Below are 22,265 nucleotides of genomic sequence, written 5' to 3'. Positions count from 1 at the left end.
ATCTTTGTTGTTGTTTTTGGTACTGGGGATATTTATTATTTGCCACTGAGATGCATCCCTACTTCTTTTTAGTTTTTCTTGGAATTGCTTAGGGCTTTGCTAAGTTGCTGAGTCTGGCCTCGAACTTTATAGATATTTTTCTTTTGATGTATGTGACACCCGAACATTCTTGAATTGATTCTTACAATCCAGGTAATATCTCTCTGTTTACTTTGAACTTTGATGTCTTTCATTGTGTTTTGTGGTTCTTCATGTACGGATTCTGTGCACATTTTATTAGACAATTGTTTTGTGTTGGTGCTATGCTAAATAGCATTATAAAATCATATTCCAATTATTTATTATTGGGGGTAAAAAATAAATTCATAGACCTTGAGTTCTGTAACTTTATTATTCTTACCAATTCATTCTAGGAGTCTGGGATTTTTGTTTGCTTTAGATTCTTTGAATGTTCTATGCAGATGATCCTTTTTTTAAAATAAATGATGACAGTTTTATTCTTTCCTTTCCTATGTGTATATTGCTTATTGCTTTTCCTTGTCCTATTGCGCTGGCTAGAATTTGTGAAATGCCATTGAAAAGGAATGCTGAGAGACAGCATTCTTGTCTTTTTTTCTGATTTCAAGAAGTCTAGTCTCTTTATTAAGCTTGATGTTGGCTCTGAGTATTTGTAGAATTTTTTTATTATGGTCAGAAAGTTCCCTATTAATTCTTGTTTCCTGAAGGTTTTTACCTAGATATTGTTGGATTTTGCAGCTGCTTTTAACTTTAATTTAATTTTTTTTTTGCATAAATTGAAGGGGCTGTACAATTTTCCTTCTTTATCTTTTGACGTTATGGATTATATTGATCAACTTTCAAATATTGAACCAGACTTGTATACATAGAATAAGTCCAACTTCATTGCAGTGTTTAATTTTAATATACATTAGATTTAATTTGCTAATATATTATTAAAGTTTTGTTCCAATTTTCATAAAATATATTGATTCATATTTTTCCTATGCTATAATGTCTTTATCTGGTTTTAGTATTAAGGTAATTGTAATCACCTAACATGCTGACATCATAGAATGTGTTTTGGAAGTGTTCTCTCAGCTTCTATTTTCTGGAAAATATTGTGGAAAATTGTTATTTTCTTTTGAATATTTAGTATAATTCACTGGTAAAACCATCCAGGCTTGGTGCTTTTTTAATTGCTTTTTGGCAGGGGGAACTGCTAATTAATAATTCAATATATCTTTATAGACATCTTAAATAAAATCATATAATAGAGATATTCAGGATTTTTAAAAATTATTTCTTGAGTGATATTTGACAGTTTGCATCTTTCAACAAATTAGTTCATTTCAACAAGGCTAATAATTTTATTGGCAGACTTTCTCACTGCATTCCTTTATTATTCTTATAATGTCCCTAGAATCTTTTGCTTCTTCTCTTGGTTTCTCTTCTGGTTTCCTTTTGAGCCATGAGTTTCTAAAAATCCACAAGGAAGATTTCACTGTTTAATTTCCAAATACTGTTTTCTATTACTGTTAACTTCATCTAAATCCCACTGTGGTCTGACAACATCCTTGGTATGATTTCTGCTCTTTTAAATTCATCCATGTGGGTCATCAATTTTTTAAGCCAACAATTCTGTTGCATCAGTATGCTCAGTTTCATTTTCTATGGTTTGAGTATCTCTAACCATACTCATAAAAATGATACATTAACTGTGATGTTCAGTTACTGATTTAATGAAAATCATTGCAGCCATGCCGACCATTATGGCATTTGCTGGGGGAAAGCATAACAGGAAGTCGAGGCTGCTTGTTCTATGGTGGAGCCACAGACATAGAAGGGTGCATTCTGTGAATAGACTATCATCAAGAAGACAGAAGCTGACAGGCTTGATGGCACATGACTGTGATCCCATCCGCTGGGGAGGCTGAGGCAGAAAGATCACAAATTCAAAGCCAGCCTCAGCAGCTCAGCGAGACCCTGTCACTAAATTAAAAAGATAAAAATAAAAATAAAAAAGGCGACTGTGGATGTGACTCAGTGGGTCAGTGCCCCTGGCTCCAATCCCTAGTACCTCCCCCCACAAAAAACAAAACAAAACAAAACAAATAAAAAATTAAAAAAGCCATGACTAGATCTTCATTCTACCAACTTATCAATCGGAAATTTCCTGGGGTTAGGTGATCAAAAATTCAGTGTAAGAATTTGAACTGACTCAGGAGCTACACATAATTGTCTTGTTTGAGGCATTTGATCCATTCAGAGATGTTGATTTCATAGTTTCTCAACTTTGGATGATTACTGTATTTCAACCTTTTTCTGCCTGGCTTCTCTTTTCTGAGTTCTTTTATGTGATCAAGCTTCCTAACAATCCTTAATTGTCTCTTCTGCCTCATGCTTTTGTTTTCTTGGTTCTAGTGGGATATTTTACAGATATCTCTGTGGGTTTAAGACATTTTACAAATATCTCTTGCTTAAGACATAATTCCAACAGTATTATTATCTGCTAAGCTCTCCTAAGAGTTGGTTGGCACCTCTGGGGTGACACTATCCATTTATTTTCTTGTTTTATGTTTTCTGTCTACTGACTGATCTTCTCTCATCAGGTATGTTTATGTTGTATCTTTGTAACCTTTGTGTCACTTTTTAAAATTGAAAAGAATAGGCAATGTTCATCTCTATGACGTAGGTAAGTAGAAACTTTAAAGTGTGATAGTCATGTGTCTTCAAGATAAGATCAACAATAACAGGATTACAGTTGTGTTCCAAGTTAGGAGATTTTCAAATTACCAGTGAATGCTGATAAGACAAGAGGAAAAAAAAGAGGCAGAGGAGGAAGAGCTCTGAAATATGCTGATGGAGAACTGAATCTTGGGTCAAGACACCTAACAGGGAGTCATTTGCCTAAGAAAAAGACGAAGCAATACTATTTTTTTTTTTTTTTACCAATATGAAGTGGAAAATTGATTTTAAGTTCTCTTACACACACAAAAAAATGCTAACAATGTGAGGTAATGCATCTGTTAATTACCCAGATTTAACTGTTCCACAATATACACTTATTTGGAAACATCTTGCATTATATAATACATATACATGATTTTTATTTGTTAATTAGAGTAATTATTTTTTAAGTGGAATTGCCTGTACTCTGTATAAAACATACATATCCTCCAGAAAAAAATCCATAGATATTAACATTTATTGAAAATGAGTTTCAGCCCTGAAATATGCATTATACAAAAATGCTGCTGATTAGTCAATCTGAAACCTCCTGAGTTGATGGCAGCAGAGAAGCAACAGAAGATAGTCATTCATAGTCTGATGTTTAGAGGTGAATTCTGAAGAACCTGGATGGTGGCAGGAGAAAGCTACAGATGCAGGAATAGAAAGGGTGCCATCACCCCAGCAATAGAGATTCTGATGCAACTAGTTCTTTCACTATCTTTATATTAAGGCCTAAAAAACAATATCCCAGATATTTTATCACTGACAACTGCTTCCCTACACACAAAATAGAAAAACAGAAATATAGAAGGAACAAAAATTAAAAGGACTGAGGGAGCAAACAATAAAGAGTATTTATGTACCCTAACATATTGTCTGGGCAAAGATGGAAATACAATCTCTATTTTTAACTTTTACGACTTATTAGAAACAATTTAATGCAAGAAATTTGACGACAACAAAGGTATTTATGAAACTATTTTTTTTAGAAGCTTTGATAAACACAAACTGAATCCATTTTTTTTTTCTTCTGACTCACATGATGTTGGGTGGGTAGCTGGTTCTTTAGTTCTTTATGAACATTTTAAAGTGATAAAGAGAACCACAACAGTTAACGTCTGTAAATTGGTGGATTCCAAACCACCAAATCTGGTTCCAATGCAGGCAGCCTTCCTTAGGGCTACTGGTGGGAGTTGTCTGGGGGCTCCTCTCATTTGGGAACTGGAGCAGTCAGCTGGTCTACCCCACCTCTAGCATTCCCATGTTCCTCAGTGATATTCCCTAAACTTCTCTGTAAAGCTACTGAAGATTCTGTGAAAAGATGTGGGGTCAAATACACACTGCTCACAGATTAAATGTCAAAAATCAGAACATGATAGGAAGAACAGAACAATGAAAAAATTAACAGTAACAGGATCACAGGTAATTTAGGGAGCTATCACTGCTTCCAACCCCATTCCTCACTACTCAATCTACCTATCCCAAGTTGTCTTAGAGAAGACGTGTTACAATTTCCTTAAAAAAAAATTAATCACCAATATTTTTTCTAAATGATAAGCAAGAGAGTTTTGAATAATTCATCAAAGTCCTCTTGATCAAAGTCATTGAAAAGGTCTAAGCACACACATCATCTTTGTTTCTCCAACCTAGGCAGGGAGACCTCTCCACGCAGCCTCTGGTCCCTTCTTTCTGTGGTTCCCAGAGAGGAGCCTGAGGTTTGGAAGTGTCAGAACTGTGTAAATGCTGATGTATAGACCACAGTTGTTTCTCTCAAAAGGACTTCAGAGCCCTCCCCTTTCCTCTGTTCCCTTCAAGTTGGGAATGATTCATCAGCTGGCCTTCAGCAAGAAAAGAGGCCGGCCTGAGGTCTTAGGCCTTTGACCTCTGTGAAGAGAAAGGTCATACTGCGGGCAAGTGTGCAAGCTCCAGAGCAGGAGCCACAGGCATAGAAATCCAGGCAGGGGCGCCCGGCTGAGCAGAGGGGGATGGTGGGAAAGAGTGGGCGTTTAGAAAAGTGAAGAGTATATTTCTAAGAGACTCAGTGGATCAGCTGACAAGCGGGGTCAAGGGTCATATTTATGCTTGATTCCCGGAGCACGTTACAGTAACATCTGCTTATTAAGGGCCTTCAGGGAGCAGGCCTGGGGACCCAACACTGCTGACCTCCTTCTACAAAAGGGGGCCAGCTAAGAGATTAGGGGACCCTGCTAATGTGTGTTTTGACTTCATGGCTGCCCCCCACTCTCCTGGGCAAGATTTGTCAGCTTCACCCCATTTCTTTTTATAATCTTGCAGAATATTTATATGAGCCCATGGTTAGTAGCAGAGCAAAGTTTGAAACTGCCAAAAAGAAAGATTTTGATTGGGAAAAATCTGGGTGAAAAGTACATACTAGGAAAGATTGAAGCAGGAGAAGAGGGAATTCTTCATGTGCTAGAGTCAAAGTATTTAACAAAAACTTCTCAACATTTTGCATCTTAAATAGAAACAAAACAAAACAAAACAGATCTGATTGTGTGCTGCCACATTCGTTAGGAAACCTCCTAACAGGAGAAATAACTTGACCATTCATGTGCCAGGAAATCATAACTTTTTGTGTCATTTGTATCTCAGATGTTGGTGTCCTGAACTCAAAGGGAGGACAGAACTCATAATCCCATGGCAATTGAAGACTGAACATTGATTCCATCTCTTTATTAAACTTATTTGTTTGAATCATTTCTATGCTTTTTAAAAAAACCTGGTTATATTTTTTTCCCTGTTACCAGAGAAGTGGAGTCTTCCTGTGTAAATATCTTCCACCTCTAATTTCTCCAGCTAAATTAATAATCTACAGAAGCATCAAATAATTTCTGCAAAACTGGCTGAAGGAAGAAAAAAAAATGCACCAGGCTGCTAAATTATTTTTTTTCTTCATTTTCAAGAATACTTGCTGTGTGTCTACTGGTTTCTAAAAAGCATGTTTTACAATGGCTGTAATTTCTCACACTTCTTTGTTTCAATTTCCCATGACTTTTGCATGAAAGTTACTGGAAGAACTCAGCTGGGTTTTAGAAAATCTCCTAGTGCAACTACAGGCCTTCATTTCAGGAGCATACATAGTTGATGTCTTAACCACTCATGTGACATTTTGTTTTAGACTAAAACCTCCTGTAGAAGAATAAAACACAGGAATGGGGGAGGAGGTTAGAGATAAAGATTATTATTTTTAGCTAGAAAAAAAAAAGTTAAAATAAGCAAGTGAGTGATATCACGTAACACAGCCTTCTCTGGTTTCCACATCCGTCCATGGCAAAGTTCACATGGTCCAATGTTCCATGCAATTGTAGGAAAACAGCATGTTTGCTATTTATAGGGTATTGCCTTGGGGAAAGCAGCTCCTCTGAGGAAGAGAATAGATCCAGGGATGTGAGTGGATGAGGCCTCTTCAAAGGTAAGGGCTTGGACCCAAGGGTGTGTGTGTGTGTGTGTGTGTGTGTGTGTGTGTGGTGTGTGTTCATGTACGCTTGTGCCTTTGGAGTCCAGGGAGTTGGTGGTGGGGTGGGTGATGAGAGCTGTCCAAAACCACTTTGTGATTATAAATAATAAAAAAATTCAATCGGAAGTGCGTTCTGCCAAACTTCACAATAAACCTCCTAGCAGGACATTGAGATTTTCTTAATCAGGGTCAGACCCACAAGCTTAAGGCCAATGAGTTCAGTGGGAAAAATGACTCTTCTTCCCGTTTTTTTTTTTCTTTCCTTTTTTCTTTCATTTGGAAGGGACCCCCTCATAAACATGCAGAGCAATTTTCCAGTACATTAACCCAGGAGGGATCCTCTCTCTGTCTGCTCAAGAGACAGAAAAGTTGAGAAACAGGGTGAGGGGAAGATGGATGGGCCTGGGATATAGGAGAGGGCAGTTTTTCCACTGTCCTGCCCTGTACACCTAGCACAAAGACTTCATTGACTGCAATGCTTGACATCAGCCTCATAAACTAGTAGTCAGCACAAAAGGTCTGACACTTGAAAGTACCAGTCCCTGCCTTCTTTCTATTGCAGCTGTGCACGGGGGCTGGGCCTAACAGTGGTGTCCCTTTGTCAGCCCATAGGACAAGAGGTGAAGATAAATAGTGTTGACTTTAATGTAGTCACACAATTTTGCTATTTCCCAAAAGACAACATTTCCTCCCAGGCCTCACATCCTGGCCCCAGGAGATATAACTACGGTCCCCTTTGCCAGGGAGCAAGGCCAGACTGGGGCTGGGGAAGCTATGCGGGTGCAGAAGGGACATGTGGCTTGAGGGGGTAGAGGAGGGACAAGTACAGAGTCGTGGGATCTGTTCCTTGCCCTCTAGGAGGAGATGGTATGGTTTTCATGCATTCCAGCTTGCGCACAGTGGTTTCTTTCATTTTCTTGAGATCTTTGGAAATGGTCCTAAAGGGGAAAAAAAATGAACTCAGGAAGCAAGACTGAAAATGTGTGCAATTGTATGATTTAAAAGATTTAAAAAAAAAAAAAAAAAAAAAAAAACCTCCACGGTACTTTTGATTATCACAAGACCAGAAAATATAGTGCTTTCCTGAGAATGTTTTGGTAATTCAACTTTAAAACAAGCAACATTAAGTAGAAGGTGAGAATTCAAGTGCTTTAGGTGCTAATGGCTGAACCACATCAGCTCTGTGATTCATTGCATGTGACTGTTATTATTATTCATTTGTATTCATTCTGGGTGTCAGCATAGATAAAACTTTTGTTACTATTTCATTTTATGTCAGAATTTGAAATACAGAACATGGAACTCAAATGGCTTTGATGGGTTATGACCAAGTTGGATTGGCTGAAGAGCATCACCTGCTTGAATGTGAGTCCTCTGACTGCAGATTGCCACTTTGGATCTCTCTTCTCACTTTCTGAAGAGGCTTACTTAAAGGTAATATCTGAGCTATCCCCAGGCAAAAGCATCTGTCTTCCTTTAGGCCCCTCTGTATCCAGAGTAGGTTCTGAGAGTTTAGAGCACCCAGACTCCAAAGAGCTATCCAAAAGCGTTTTATGTGCAGAGAGAGGGAAATGTGAAAGCTCAAATACCCTTAATCCTCTTCCACCCAGGCTGAAGAAACGTCAGAATTGAGACATGAATGCCTGAGAAATGTTCTATTTAAACACCAACACTGAAACTCAGATCAACTACATATCAGCTGATTTTAATATTTAGCTGGGTTTCCTTCCATTCCACTTCAAGTTCACAAGTTTAGAGCCCTCGTCCAGTTATGATCACTCATTGCATTGTTTGACTTTTGAACATATATTTTAGAAATTACTGATTCAGACTATTTTAAAAATTCCGTTCTATACGACTCTGCTACAATGGCATTCTAGAGAACTTTGCTTGAGGTTAAAATTTGAAGGTATCTCATTTGGTGGGAAAGCATTTAATATTTGATACTTTCTATGAATTTTTCAAGTAAGCATGCCTACCTAAAACCAAATAGTTGCAAGTTGGGAAACGTGTTTCTTGGAAATATAGGACTGACCAGTGTGACCTTCTCTTTAGAAGGATACTGCGGCCAGTGCATCACCTCATGAACTTAAAGCATTTGTTTTCAGTTTATCACGGTTAGCTTTTGAATGTAATGTGATACTAACTTGGACTTATTGGTAAACATATTCAATTTTGAAGAAGGTAATTTTCTTTTGTTTTTACTTTCAGAATCACTGAATTCATTATTTTTAAGATATATTTATATTCATCATACTTAAGTAAAGCTTTGATTATTTCAGAAGTTTACCACTCCAGTTTTCACACTCCAGATCTGGTTTCTAGGAAGACAGTAGTGGGAACCTAATTATGCCCTTCTACCTCTGCCTGGCCCACTGCTTCCTTCCTCTTCCTAGGACCACTGGGTCTTCAGTTCCACCATCCTCTGGGCTCTTGAATAAATAGCATCATTTGGCAGCTTTCATACATGAAGAGCTGGGGTTATTTTATTTTATTTTATTTTAGCAGAGAAAAACAAATAGCTGAAGATGTGCAAACAGCAGCCCCAGTGAGGAGGAGAAGGAAAGAGAGAAGGTAAGGGCTGCATCTAGGGAATTTCTCGTGAGATGATGAGACATGAGCTACTGGAAAATTTTCTATGCTTTTCTGTGTCTGTGTCTCTTCTAGCCCATGCTTCTGCAGAGGGCACCCAGTGACACAAGTTTTCAGTGCCAGGGAATGTATAAAATAGAGAACACTCTGAGCATATCTCCTCACAACAAAAGTGGCTGGACTTGTTTTTCCCGCCTTTATAACATACCCTCCCTGTGCCCAGCTCAAACAGGAACAAACTTCATGAGTTATCCTGTAAATCCCAAGATTGAGAAAATCCCTCAATATTTTCTTCTGAAGATCTCCAACATGAGAAGCAATAAAGTAGCTGGGAAATGGGTTGTGTTCTGGAAAGATCTTAGTCCTAGTCAGTGTTCTCTTAATAGAGTTTGGGCAAAAATTTACTGTCTCTGTTTTCTTATTTGTAAAACAGGCAAACTAGGGCTGGGGATGTGGCTTAAGTGGTAACATGCTCGCCTGGCATGAGCAAGGGCACTGGGTTCGATCCTCAGCACCACATAAAAATAAAATCAAGATGTTGTGTCCACTGAAAAGTGAAAAATAAATATTAAAAAATTCTCTCTCTCTCTCTTTAAACAAACAAACAAACAAATAAACAAAAACCAGGCAAACTAGATGTATATCTAAATAAGTATTTTTTTTTTTTTTTTGGTTCCCAGCTTCTAATAGTGACCTGGATCATAAGTAATTAAAGAAAACAAACAAGACAGTGCTGTAGAAAACCGGACAGTGAAGAGCATAATCTCAGTTAAGGTATCACTGGTACCACATCTAGAAAGGCCAGTGAATCTGATGTGTCTTCATGAACAAGCATTTCCCCTGCTCTATATTTAGAGCTGTGTCATGGAATTGGAATGAATAGGCCTTGGAGTTTTCTTAGCTCTACTTGGGGACACATCGTTTTGTAAACTTACTGTTATAAACCAATTTTCCTGGAAGGGACTTCAGCATGTGGATGACCCCGTGGGTATTCAGTTATTGGCTGGTGTCTTTCCTCTGAATCAGAGCTAAAAAATATATTTTAAATAAACACTGTTTTCTGGCTTGTTGAAGGTCTTACATTTTGAAAAGAAATTATTTCTCTTTGCATAATATGAAACCTGTATATTATTAGGTCAAATTTGGGTACTTTGATCTATTTGCATGTATACCAATGTAGTCTGTAGAAACACATGTGACTCTCGTCGGTTTACTGGGAATAGTATTGAGCTGGCAATGCTTTTCTGTATCCCTCACTCATTTGCTTCCAAAGATAGAATACTGCTATAGATTAAAGGATAAGACTATTTTTGATCTCAAGACCAAAGAAACTCTCTCTGTGCAAAGAAACCAAGTAGACCCAAGGCCATGGTTGTATAATCATAAAAAAGAGTGGCTGAATTGGTTTTGTCCCTCTCCTCACTAATGTGGGCACCATGATACTTTACTGAAGGCCTTTGATTACTTATGTACCTCGATGCCAACTTTACAAGGACAAGGACCAGTTGAATTAGGGAGTTAGTTGTTTCTAGTTCTCTAAGTAGAGATTCAACCTCACATGATAATAACTTGCAAAAAAGTTCAATTTGACAACCTGTAAATCTTAAATTTAGTTTATCTCAAATTCATGTCCTGGTCCCATTTAGGAAAATGGGCTTGTTTTCTCTTTTCTTTTCTCATTTGAATTGTTCTTTTCTGTCTGAACCCAAAACCTTACCTCCACCTCTGAATATTATTTTTTCTTTTAGATGTTAGCAGTAGTCTAAACCGGTTGTAATTTTTTTCTCTTATACTCTGATTTTTATCTTTTATCTATTACCCCAATTAGTAGAGGTTCTCAGATTTTCATACCTAAACAGGGGAGTAACCCTCTAAATGAGTTCCCTTTTCCACTATACCTAACATACACACACACACACACTTTTTGTATAGACCCAATACTACTATTCTTTGATACAGGACTATTTTCTAGTTACTCTTCAATGACTAATGCCTTAACCTCATTTTTAAAAAATATTTTCTAGCTGCAGATGGACACAATACCTTTATTTATTTATTCATTTTTATGTGGTGCTGAGGATTGAACCCAGTGCCTCACACATGTGAGGCAGGCACTCTACCACTGAGCTACAGCCCCAGCCCTCTTAACCTCATTTTTTCACCCAGAATGAGACCCTGATACATTTCAACTCACCTTCATCAGCATGTTTATTTTGAGACCATGAAGAAACCAATAAACACTTTTCCCTTAGATCCTAATTTAACCTTTGGCAGTTACTGTATGCTTCATCATTTCTATTTGAGAAAGTATAAAACATTCAGAGAAGTCTTCTAGGAGTTATTAGAATTATTAAAATGATCATATGAGGATGATAAAGCTGCTCAAGAAGTTGAGTATGGAGGTAGATAATAATAATAGTAGTAATAGCAGTAATATTGGTGTAGTTATCAATGATTGTCACTATGTGCCAGAAAATATTCTGTACTTTTTTTTTTCATTGACTTAATTCTACAGCAACACTCTGAGGTTGGTCCTTGGTATCTCACAGATGTGAAAACAGAGGTTTTGACAGGCTCAGTACAAAGAGGTGCATGCTTTAATAAAGTCCCAAAGGATTGCGAAATCCCAGCAGGAGAGATAAGCTATCCAGCTGGAAGAAAGTTGTAAAAAGAAGTCATAAAATAGAGGAAAATGACTGGGGATTTTTCATTTAATTAATTAAAAATGTGACATTGTTCAGTCTTATATCACTATAGTTCTTTGAGTTTTCATGTTTGTGTTTGTAACTGGGTGATCAGCTCCTTGAGGATCAATATTAATTCTTTCTGTCTCCTGTATAGGGGCTAACCTAATGCTTTTCACAAAGTGGAAATACTTTACTTAAAAAATACTTTTTCTTGTTTCGAGCAGTGAGATCCTATGTTTCAGCTTTTGTGGTTGCAACTGTTCTAGATACATACCTGAAGGTAGTCTGCTTATATGGAAATAGGTTAGTATATACTAATTGTATATACAATATAATTATTTCTGTTTAAGAATATTTAAACAATCTTAAAAATGGGACGGGAGGAATCTTTGGAAAAAAAAGAATAGGTTAAGACTCTCCTCCCCATGGACAAAATAGGTTAGTATATACATTTATATGCTAATATAAATGTAAATTATGATATATGCCAATATAAAATAAATTATGATATTTTCTGTTTTTAGTTTATCATGAAATATTTTGGAGCTGTCATTCTCTGTTTTTTCCAATCATAATTATTTGCTAAGCAGAGTTTGTTTTACAATTGAAAGGATTAGAGCTGGTATAGGTAAGGTGATGTGAGTTGCCAAAGATTTCCACAGAATCATGGTTCTCTGGAGTTCCTCATCTTGGTAAATGTGTCTTTGTTGGAGTTTCAGTGACTTTCATTGGAAGGATTAAGTAGGATTAAATAAAAAAACACAAAGTGATTATAACAGAGTCCAATACATCATAGTGCTATGTAAGTCTTAAAAGTCATTGTTGTCATCTTCACCATCATCACTATCAACATCATCTTCACTCATGTGCTTTCATTTCTAGTTGTCAGTGAACATCACTGTTGAGAATGGTTCCTAAACTAACATCAATGTTGTACTTGGTGGTGTGGCCTTAGTAGAGGATTTACAACCTTAGATTTCATACACTTAGTGGATACACTTCATTAATGTACTACTGGGTACCATTGTTTCTCATGCATCTTATGTAACATTTTCCAGGGGCAGTACAGTGTCCTCTTCTTGAAGAAAGTATGTGATACTCCCTGCACAAACCTCCTTTTACTTCCAACTTGATCTTATACTATTCAATATCCTTGATTCAAAACTGGATTCCATTTACATGCCATTTAATAAATACAACTATTTTTTTAAGTTCATGTTAAAGTTAGTGAAAATTAATAGTCCTGAAACATTAGAACTAAAATTAAATTTATGGATGATAAGCAACCATTTTTTACAAATTATTTTGTTCTATAATTTGAATACATCTAACAATTTTTTTAAAAGAAAGAAGTTATTCGTTATTTAAATAAAAAACAAAGTTTAGGTGAAACATTTTGTTAGTTATCCATCTCTTCTTTCTGGTATAGATATGAAGTGTCCACCCAAAGTTCATGTGTGAGACCCTGCAAGGGGGTTTAGAGATGAAATAATTGGGTTATAAGAGCCTTAATCTAATCAATGTATTAACCACTGAAACAGATTAACTGGGTTGTAACTGTAGGCATATATTTGAACAGGGATAAATGTTCACTTGAATTACAACCATTTAAACAGATTTATCCAGAAAGCTGAGGAAATATTTACTTGACTTTATTTTTATGAATTCCTAATATGGCCTTGAGCGCAAGCACTTATCAACACATGATTCTTTTAATTCAAGTTTTCTGTAATTCATATTTTTCTAGTAAAAGTTATTAACTATAATAAGAAGAATTTAAAATAAATAGAATCTTTCCAAAATATATGTGTGGGTTGATCACACAGGAATCATTCATTTTTAATATTTGATCAATCCCAATATTACTGAGCATATACCCTGAATTTAAATGTTATACTCACACAGCTAAGTTTAAGAAAGGGGAGAGTGAGTTAGGATATAACTCAATGGTGGAGTACTTGCCTAGCATGCATGAAACTCTCTGTTTGATCCCCAATACTTAAAGAAAAAATAAAGTGACAGTTAACATATTTTCTTTTTTTTATTTTCCAAAGATTTCTCCCATTCCATTTTTAAGATAGTTTAAACATTCTTAAACAGATCTCTGACTATTCAAAGAAATACAATGAAAATATAGGGGAGTGTTCTAGTTAGTTTTGTTGTTGTTGTTGTTTGCTGCTGTGACCAAAAGACATGACAAGAACAATTTTAGAAAAGGAAATGTTTATTTGGGGGCTCACAGTTTCAGAGGTTTTTTTTTTCCCATAGATGACCAACTCCATTGCTCTTGGCCAGATATGAGGAAGAATATCATGATAGAAGGGCATGACAGAGGAAAGCACCTCAGGACATGGCAGCAGGAAGGAGAGAGAGAGAGAGAGAGAGAGAGAGAGAGAGAGAGAGAGAGAGAGAGAGAGAGAGACTGACTCTCCTCCCCATGGACAAAATACATACCCCCAAAACACACCCCAAATGACTCACCTCCCCTAGCCACACCATATATGCCTACAGTTACAACCCAGTTAATCTGTTTCAGTGGTTAATACATTGATTAGGTTAAGGCTCTTATAACCCAATTATTTCATCTCTAAACCCCCTTGCAGGGTCTCACACATGAACTTTGGGTGAACACTTCATATCTATACCATAACAGGGAGGCAACATGTTTTCCTGGTCCTTCATTTATTATAAATTTTAATTCATAGTCAGAAAAAGTGGAAGAATAACATTTTGGAATAAAGTTGAAATGATTTAATACTTTTTATTTTTAAATGTATTGTGCTTACTTCTCTCATATTGCTATTAATTAAAGTGTAAGAATCTCAGAAACAGAGAAACATTCTTATAGTACTTTCTTGAATAACAGTGTCATTGAAACACAAAGGAATGGTAAGATAATTTTGATGAAAATTTCTGATTGTGTGCTACATATAGTTCTGAAAAATATTTATAATTTTAATAAATAATAGTATCAAGTTACTTCATGGATTAATTGATATAATAGACCCACTGGTTACTTATATTTTAATTGATACATGATCTAAGCAAATCATAAAGGAAGTCCATAGCAATAAGAACAGAGTTTCACAAAAACACATATTCAACAACAGGTTTGAAAAGTGTCCAGAGTAAGTTAACACTCAATTTTGTTTCTCTTTTCTTCCTTTCTTTCTTTCTTTCTTTTTTTTTTTTTTGGTTTGTTTGCTTAAACTATGTATTTTATTAATTATTCAATAAATTATAAATATAAATTTTAAAATGTGAAAGGATGACATGCAGATTACTTTCTTCTGATAAAACCACTCAAAGGTAACCATGGTTAACATTATGCTTTAATTCTGTGTAAATGGTGTGTAGAGGCAACATGAAAAATATTAACAATCAGTTCCTCATGGTATTGACCAATGGAAAGCATAGCCAATTGGAAAGTCCATCTGGATGAAGCATGTTTTGTTGCATATCATCTCTGTTGTGTTTGTTTATACATACACATACACACACACACACACACACACATATATGTATATCCATAAATAATTGATAAATTTTTGCATCAGCTATAATGCATATACACATAGTACATGATCTTATAAAGTTGTACATTTTGTATAGAATGATTATAATTTGGATAGTGAGACTATTCTAGCAATTGTTTATTTCTAATTAATCTGCAAAGACAGAATAATTGCTAGGCAAATTAGAAATGCAAATTAAATTGGTGAAGGAGGAGGAAATTTTTTAAACTACTTAATAAACACTTTCAGAACACCTGTTTATTAACTATGCAAAGTTTGCATCATTCTTAGTTAGACCATAGTGAAGGTAAGAGAATTTTTCTGGGAAATATTTTCTTATTACTGAAAGGGTTACAATATAGAACTTTAAACTATTTATTTGGTTTTTAAACTATTTATTTGCATTTTTTTTTACCAGTTCATTTGTTTTTCAAGCACCATCCCCAAGCAGTTAGCCCTAAGAAATATAAATTCTATTAAAATTTCATTTGACTACCTACATTTTTTGTTTGCAAGCAAATTGAGCATATATAGAATGAATTTAATAAACTTTTTCTTTAAGAGGAAAAATTGTGTACTGGAAACATTACATTTGGATCAGTATCAAGGATCAGTGGATGTTTTAGAGTTTCTATAACGAATCAAGTTCACCCAGAAGTTCACCCAGAAGTTCACGGGTCAAGACATTCTCCCCTAAACAAGTAATCAGTAAATTGTAAATCCATATGAGGGTCTTGAAATATTTTTGAGACACTAGGGGAAAAAAGAAAGGAGCTCTGTCAGAGGGTTAATCTTGGGAAGCCAGAATAGATTCATGTAAGAACTCCATGGGTTCATGCCAGAGGTTGCCTCTGGTTCTGGAGTAAGCAGTGGGCTCGACTTATTCTGAAGGAGGGTTCCTTTGTTATTACCTACACATCTCCACTCATTGGTTCTTGGTAAAGTACATTAACCTGAGAAGTCACTGAAATACCAATGCCTAGAAAGGAACCGACTGAAAATTAGGTTTCAACACAAACATGCACTCCATCAGATGTGGTAATGCACCGAGTGCATTACAGGCTCACTTTGCCTCTTATGTGACATGAAAGTGCTCTAAGAACACACAGTTTTACATTCATTCACATCCCCAAATGTCCTGCAGTGGGGAACTCACTCCCTCAAAGAAGAGCGATTTCTATCCTCATTTGTGTTTGAAACATGAAAACAACATAACAGCTGCATGCTGCATTGAATAAAGAAGATACACATGCATTTAAATCACTTATATCTTACTTTTTTATGATGCAATTGTGAATTATGTTCTTTTTGCATCTGTAATTAGAGGGCAGAACAGATGGTGAAGGCTTCGTTTAAAGTGATGTGTCCATTAAAATAACCTATGCTGCCAAATGATTGTTCACTATAACAGGGTATTCATTCACGATGGCTGGCACTTTGCTATACTGAAATATGTTGCAAAGGCCCCTGGACTATACATGACGCTTATTATTTTTAAGGGCTTTCCAATAAAAGGGTTCACTGTAGCACAGCTAGCTTTGTACCTCATTTATCTTCTGAGCATATGTTTTACTATATTGTTCTAATTAAAAAGTGACCTTGTGTATAATGATCAGAACTCCATGTTGAAAAATGATTCATATAGGAGCTGGGGATATGAGAAGACAGTCCACACCACATTAAATAGAGCAGTGAGATGGGAGTGGGGCCAGGGACTCGTGGGATTGCAAACCTTTTCCTGAGATCATAAATGCAAAGAGTTTAGAAGATTCAGTTCATCTCTGGGATACATTAGCCTCTGACTACATGTTATTTGAGGAAAATTTTGAGACAAACAAAAATAAAAGCAACAAATACAAAAGGGTAAAGGTCATCATCAAGTTTGTTTCAAATTGCTCATAAAATTTAGCTATTTCACATTTAGTACACTCACTCCTGTGTTGTTCAAAGTCATCAAAGATGTATTTTTTTGTTGTTGTTGTTTTGCTTTGCTTGGTCAGGATATATGCCAAATATTTTTTTTTTTCATTTTGACATATCAGATTCTGTCAGCTATGTTTGTAAATATTCTTCAACGTTCATTTTAATCACCTTCTAACAACAGAGAACTTTCAAGTGTCATTTCATAGAGGGCCCAGAACTCTGCTAAATGGTTATTATATTTCCACCCTCTGAAGGAGAAAACAGTGTGAGAAATCATGAGTAGTCTTATTCATCCAGATGGTAGAAGTACTTCATATACCATGAAAACAATAGAAGAAAACATAAGTGATTTTTTCAGTTGTAATTTCTGGAGAAAATATTTTGTTAACCAAAATTGATGGGAAAAAAGTATAAAAGCACATGTTAAAAATTCCATAAGCAAAATTAAAATGCAAACACTTAAGGTGAAAAAATGTATAACTGATATGAAAACTTTCATAACTTTAATATGTTAATGTCTTTAACATGCTATCTTTAATGTGTAAAGAACACATAAAAATCATTAAGAAAAGTACTAAAACTCCCACCAGATTGGCAAGACAAAAGCAGTTAGTTTACAGAGAGAAATGCAAAGAACTATAATAATAAATGCATTTAACTTTGTAATCAAATTATTTTCAAATAAACAACTAACATAATGTCTCCAACTAAAACTTTAGGATTTATTTTCAAACTATTCATTTCAAACTATTCATTTCTGATGAAGAAGCAGTAAGAATAACTTGTGGTAAAGGAAATTTGTTGAAACTACCTGTCTGAAAAAATGTTTGGACAATTTGTATCAAAAATATTGCACATTTTGGGGATTTATCTATTAATTCTACTTTATAAGTCACTCTAAGGAATCAAGCAGAAATATAGACAAAACTGTGCATTTAATAATAATGTTATTTATTCAATCACAAAACCTTGAAAAACCCCTAAATGCTAACACTTGGTTAATAGGTTGGTCAATTTTAGTATTTGTGGCCAAATGTGACTTTGTAAACCTGTAATCCAAGAGACTTGGGTCACAGATGCAAGAGGTTCATAAGTTCAAGGCCAGCCTGGGCAATTTAGTGAGACCCTATCTCAAAATAAAATAAAAAGGGATGGGAATATAGCTCAATGGAAGAGTGCCCCTGGGTTCAATCCCCAGTATTGAATTATTTTTTAAATATTCACATATAATGCCCAAATATTTCAGCACTAAAATAATGTTAAGACTTGAGCTCTATCCATAAGAAAGAAATCTTGTATGTGATCAATTTTACATTCTGAAATTGGTGACAAAAATTTATTTCTGTCAAACTGAATTCCATCCATCTCAGGCATTCTTCTCTTAAATTTGGGTTAATCAATGGGGGATTCTCATACTCTGGCAGGTTTTCTACACCAGCCTTTCCAGAAGTAGTTAATGATCCGTAAACAACCATTTAAAGGCACCAGGGGAGTTTAACATTTAGAAGAATTCTGTAGGGAATTCTTTGTAAAAGGAAAAGTTTTGGATAATACAAATATTCAACCCTAAACATTTTCTAATTTGTTTTTAATTTTATTTTAAAGTCCTTTGGGTAGAGCTGCCAGTCATGAGAATGTTTTTATTTCTGGAAAAAAAAAATCATTCCCATTTTTCTGTAGCAATTGCTTTTCCACTTTCTTCAGTAAGATTTAAGTTGTCTTTGTAGTGAGAGGATGCACTGTGGGCATAGAAGAATTTGAACAACAGTGGCTTGGTCTTCAGATTCTTTGCACTACAATTTATGGAATTCCATAGATGTCCTTCCAATCTTTTTATGGTGTGGCTGACTGGCTGACCTGGTTTGGAGCTTGGAGGTGTAGTAGCAAGCACAGTTCAATTAAGGAGGTTTGCCTAGATCTTGCATTCTTTGGGGAAGAATGTAGAAATACCCAAGGGCTCTACTCTGCCGAGTAGATGCTGTGGAAAATCACAGATGTCCCCGATGTTAGAAGTGAGGAGAAGGGCAAGGATTCCACACTGAGACTTCCTGCTAATTCAAAAATCATCTCCCAGAGTTCCAAAAGGTCCCAAAGCCAAACTAAGACTATAAACACTACTGGGTTCATAGAAAAATCATGAGGGTTAAAGAGATGGTGATATTGAAATGACTCTCAATCTTATTCAGAGAAATTGATGACTTAATGTTTGATGGTTTTTGATCTCTTATCAACCTATCCTGGACAGGCACGAGGCTTCATTCATCTTTTTCTTTCTTTTTTTTTTCCCCAGAGCTTAGTCCAGACAGCAGACAAATGATCACATATTTTTGTTTTATAAACTGGTGCCTTCTCCCTTTTCACTGGACTACACATAAGTATCTGCCAGTAGTTTCTGAGTGGAGTGTTATTATATTTTTAAACTCTTTGGAGGACTCTCATATATTCCAAGGATCAATAACTCTGCCAGTGTTTATGCTATTTTTATTTATCAGACTCTCCTCCATCATCATTACGTATATCACACAAAGCACTGGACAAATTTTAAAGATGTTTACCTGCTCATTAGGGTTTTAGAATCTAGTTCCTTCGTGACATGATGTGGTTAATTAATAATGAAGAGATTAATTATTTGGTATTCAAAGATCCATTCTTTTTACAAATTGTAAAAGTATTCCAGACATATTCTTTATTGATTTCAAGTGGAACCAGGACATAAAAAAAGAATAGGGAACTCATGCAGAATAAAAACTAGCTGTACAAATACTGAAATGTGGTTGCCAACTGTATCAGAAAAAATGTTTTTTTTTATTGTGAAAACTCAATTTTAAAATATCAATATTTCATGCTTTAATTTTTGATCTCTGCCCAAGCTATTTGTCAATGTTTGAAGGCTCCTCCACAACCACAGCCTGTATGCTGTGGCGCCGTGAAGTGGGTCTTTGGTGATTATTCTTTTTCACTGAAGGTCTCTGTCTTCCAGGTGAAGACTTTGTTTGTACTCCCCAAAGGTTCCATCTATAATAATTGTGTTACCCTACCTGCCAGTGGCCATTTCTCAATTATTCCAACTCAAGTATTTGTGGTTTCCTGGAGGAGCATGTTTCCCATTTCTTCCCATACACAGATGTTTGGTTAACAAATGCCTGTGGTTTATTTCCTCTGCCCCAGAATATCAAGAGGCCATAGATCAGAGCAGAAAATGATAATTCAAAGCCTGGGCCTGGCATTGTTTGAAGAATTTGTCAGTCTGGAGAGATGCTTTAGAATCCAGTGGCTTTTCCAAGGTATTTCTTTGGTCTATGCAGGTTGCAATTCATTTAAGATCACTCCAGGAAGCTTTGCAGATTTACCTATCTGGCCACCCAGGTAAGCTCTGTGCATGCACTTGTGTATGCATGTGTGTGCACACATGCATTCTGAGACCTTGAGCATTGTTAATTCTGATTGTAAGTATAGGTGATGACTGACATGTTTTCACAGAGGACAGTGTTCAAGTCTTGAAGAGACCTGTTGGGATAAACATATTCACGATAATAGCATGGGGACAGGACAAAAGCCACATCATTGTGAAAATGCCTTCAACCTGAAACATTCTGATGGACCTATGCAGGAACAATGGACACAAACTGCCTAATGTGGTATGTAAAGATAGCAATAACCCTTAATGGCAACTGTAAAATGAAGCATTATGTTAGCCAGCAGAAAGGAAAATGCAAATTGATTCTCTTTTTGTTTAGATGCAAGTGCTTATCAAGGTTAGTAGGTATTCAAGGTCTGTGACACCAGAATAATTTGTTTTATTATAATACATGTAAAAGGAGAGTGCTTGGGGCTTTCTGAGTGACTCAGATGGCCAGATAAAATTCTACAGTCCAAGCTTTAACAATCTCATCTCAGCATATCTCATACTCTATCTGATGGGAGGAAAGTAGATTCAGAACTGAAACCCTTTCAAAAATGGGATGGGAGAATTAATTGTTATCTAGGGTGATAGCTGGTAATATTTCATTCCTTTGTGAGATTAGGGCATTGAAATCTGCATTTGGACTTGTACCGTTTTACAGGTACCCATTAGGCAAAGCGTTCCAGTTTTGTATCATGGCACCAGCAAGATGTTCACTCTTAACTGTCCCCATACACTGTGACTCAGTGGGCAGTGGAGATCAGTGAACATGTGAATCCACTTGACTGGAGAATAGCCATTCCCAGCTCTACCTCTAGGTCTCTATCTCCACTAAAACTAAAGCCTATAGAATCCTTTTTTTTTTTTTTCTTTTTCACTCCATCACCGCCATAGACAAACGCTTAATCTACAGATGCTGTCACATAGTGACAGCTATTTTTGGATGAGCAATTGTTGGCAACACCTGTATGCATCCCTACTCAAATGGTGGCTCAGAAGGGCAAAAGGCAGGAGGGCAGAAGGAATCGAACTGATGGGCAAACCATTTCATTTGAAATTCTGAGAGTTTCTGAATATTGTCTCTGTCTAGGACTCCTCTCTAATGAAGAGGCTAATTTATGGAGATGTTGGCAAAGGTAAATATGGCTCCTCAGAATTTTCCTTATGCTGTTAGTGGGATGCCAAATGCAAAGTGATTATTGGCACAATGATGAAACAGGAAAAAGCAACCTCCATAAAACAGCATGAATCTCTCTAATTCTTTAGTAAGATCTCTCTAACTCTTCTTCTGATTGGTTACTGAGTGGTATAATCTTTACAGTAAATTGGACCTTTTATTTGGTGTTGAATGGTGTAAATAACTAACTAGTCAGTTATGATTCTGGAAATCGTATAGATGTAATACCAAAAACATGCAAGATATAATCACTTTCCTCAGGGAACATAAAATTTTCAACTGGATGTTTGCTGGCTTCTCATGCTATTGCTCTCAAAATAAATAGAAACTTTTTTTTTTAATTCTTAGGAATACATCACTATCTTTCAAGGGAAAATCACCAAGAAGATTTATAATAATTAAAACTAATAAAATATAAAAATAGAACAAACTCTTGTTGGTTTCTTTGATTTGCAATCAACAGAAAATAACTTGAGCTAGCTTAAGCAAAAAAGGCTGTTTATTGGAAAGATATGGATGTTTTCACGGAAGAAATGGATTTAAATGGCCTTAGAAAGCATGGAAACTTTTCGGTCCTGGGATGTCAAAGAACAGTTGATTCTATCTCTTCCCTCTTGAAATACATCATGAGTTGATTTAGCTCCCAGCAATTCTCTTGTTAAAGTGAAGAAGTTCATGTAAGAGAAACCCTAATAGTTCCAACTTGGTAAGGTGGTCTAATAATCCTTTGGCCAGAGGAGCAGAGGGTAAAACTCACACG

General features: G+C 35.9%; 1 long non-coding RNA gene across 1 annotated transcript; it reads left to right on the top strand.

Annotated features, from left to right (window-relative positions):
* The first annotated feature begins 6,041 nt into the window (after positions 1-6,041).
* On the top strand, positions 6,042-21,887 carry LOC143394252 (uncharacterized). The gene is made up of 7 exons (XR_013090682.2): positions 6,042-6,163; positions 7,488-7,642; positions 8,714-8,782; positions 20,094-20,291; positions 20,406-20,563; positions 21,419-21,464; positions 21,854-21,887. It is a non-coding gene; the product is annotated as an uncharacterized LOC143394252 (long non-coding RNA).
* The last annotated feature ends 378 nt before the right edge of the window (positions 21,888-22,265 follow it).

The sequence above is a fragment of the Callospermophilus lateralis genome, chromosome 3 (assembly GCF_048772815.1).
Source record: "Callospermophilus lateralis isolate mCalLat2 chromosome 3, mCalLat2.hap1, whole genome shotgun sequence".
Taxonomy (NCBI): domain Eukaryota; kingdom Metazoa; phylum Chordata; class Mammalia; order Rodentia; family Sciuridae; genus Callospermophilus; species Callospermophilus lateralis.
The sequence above is the reverse complement of the archived record's forward strand: the minus strand, read 5'-3'. Positions and strand labels throughout refer to the sequence as shown.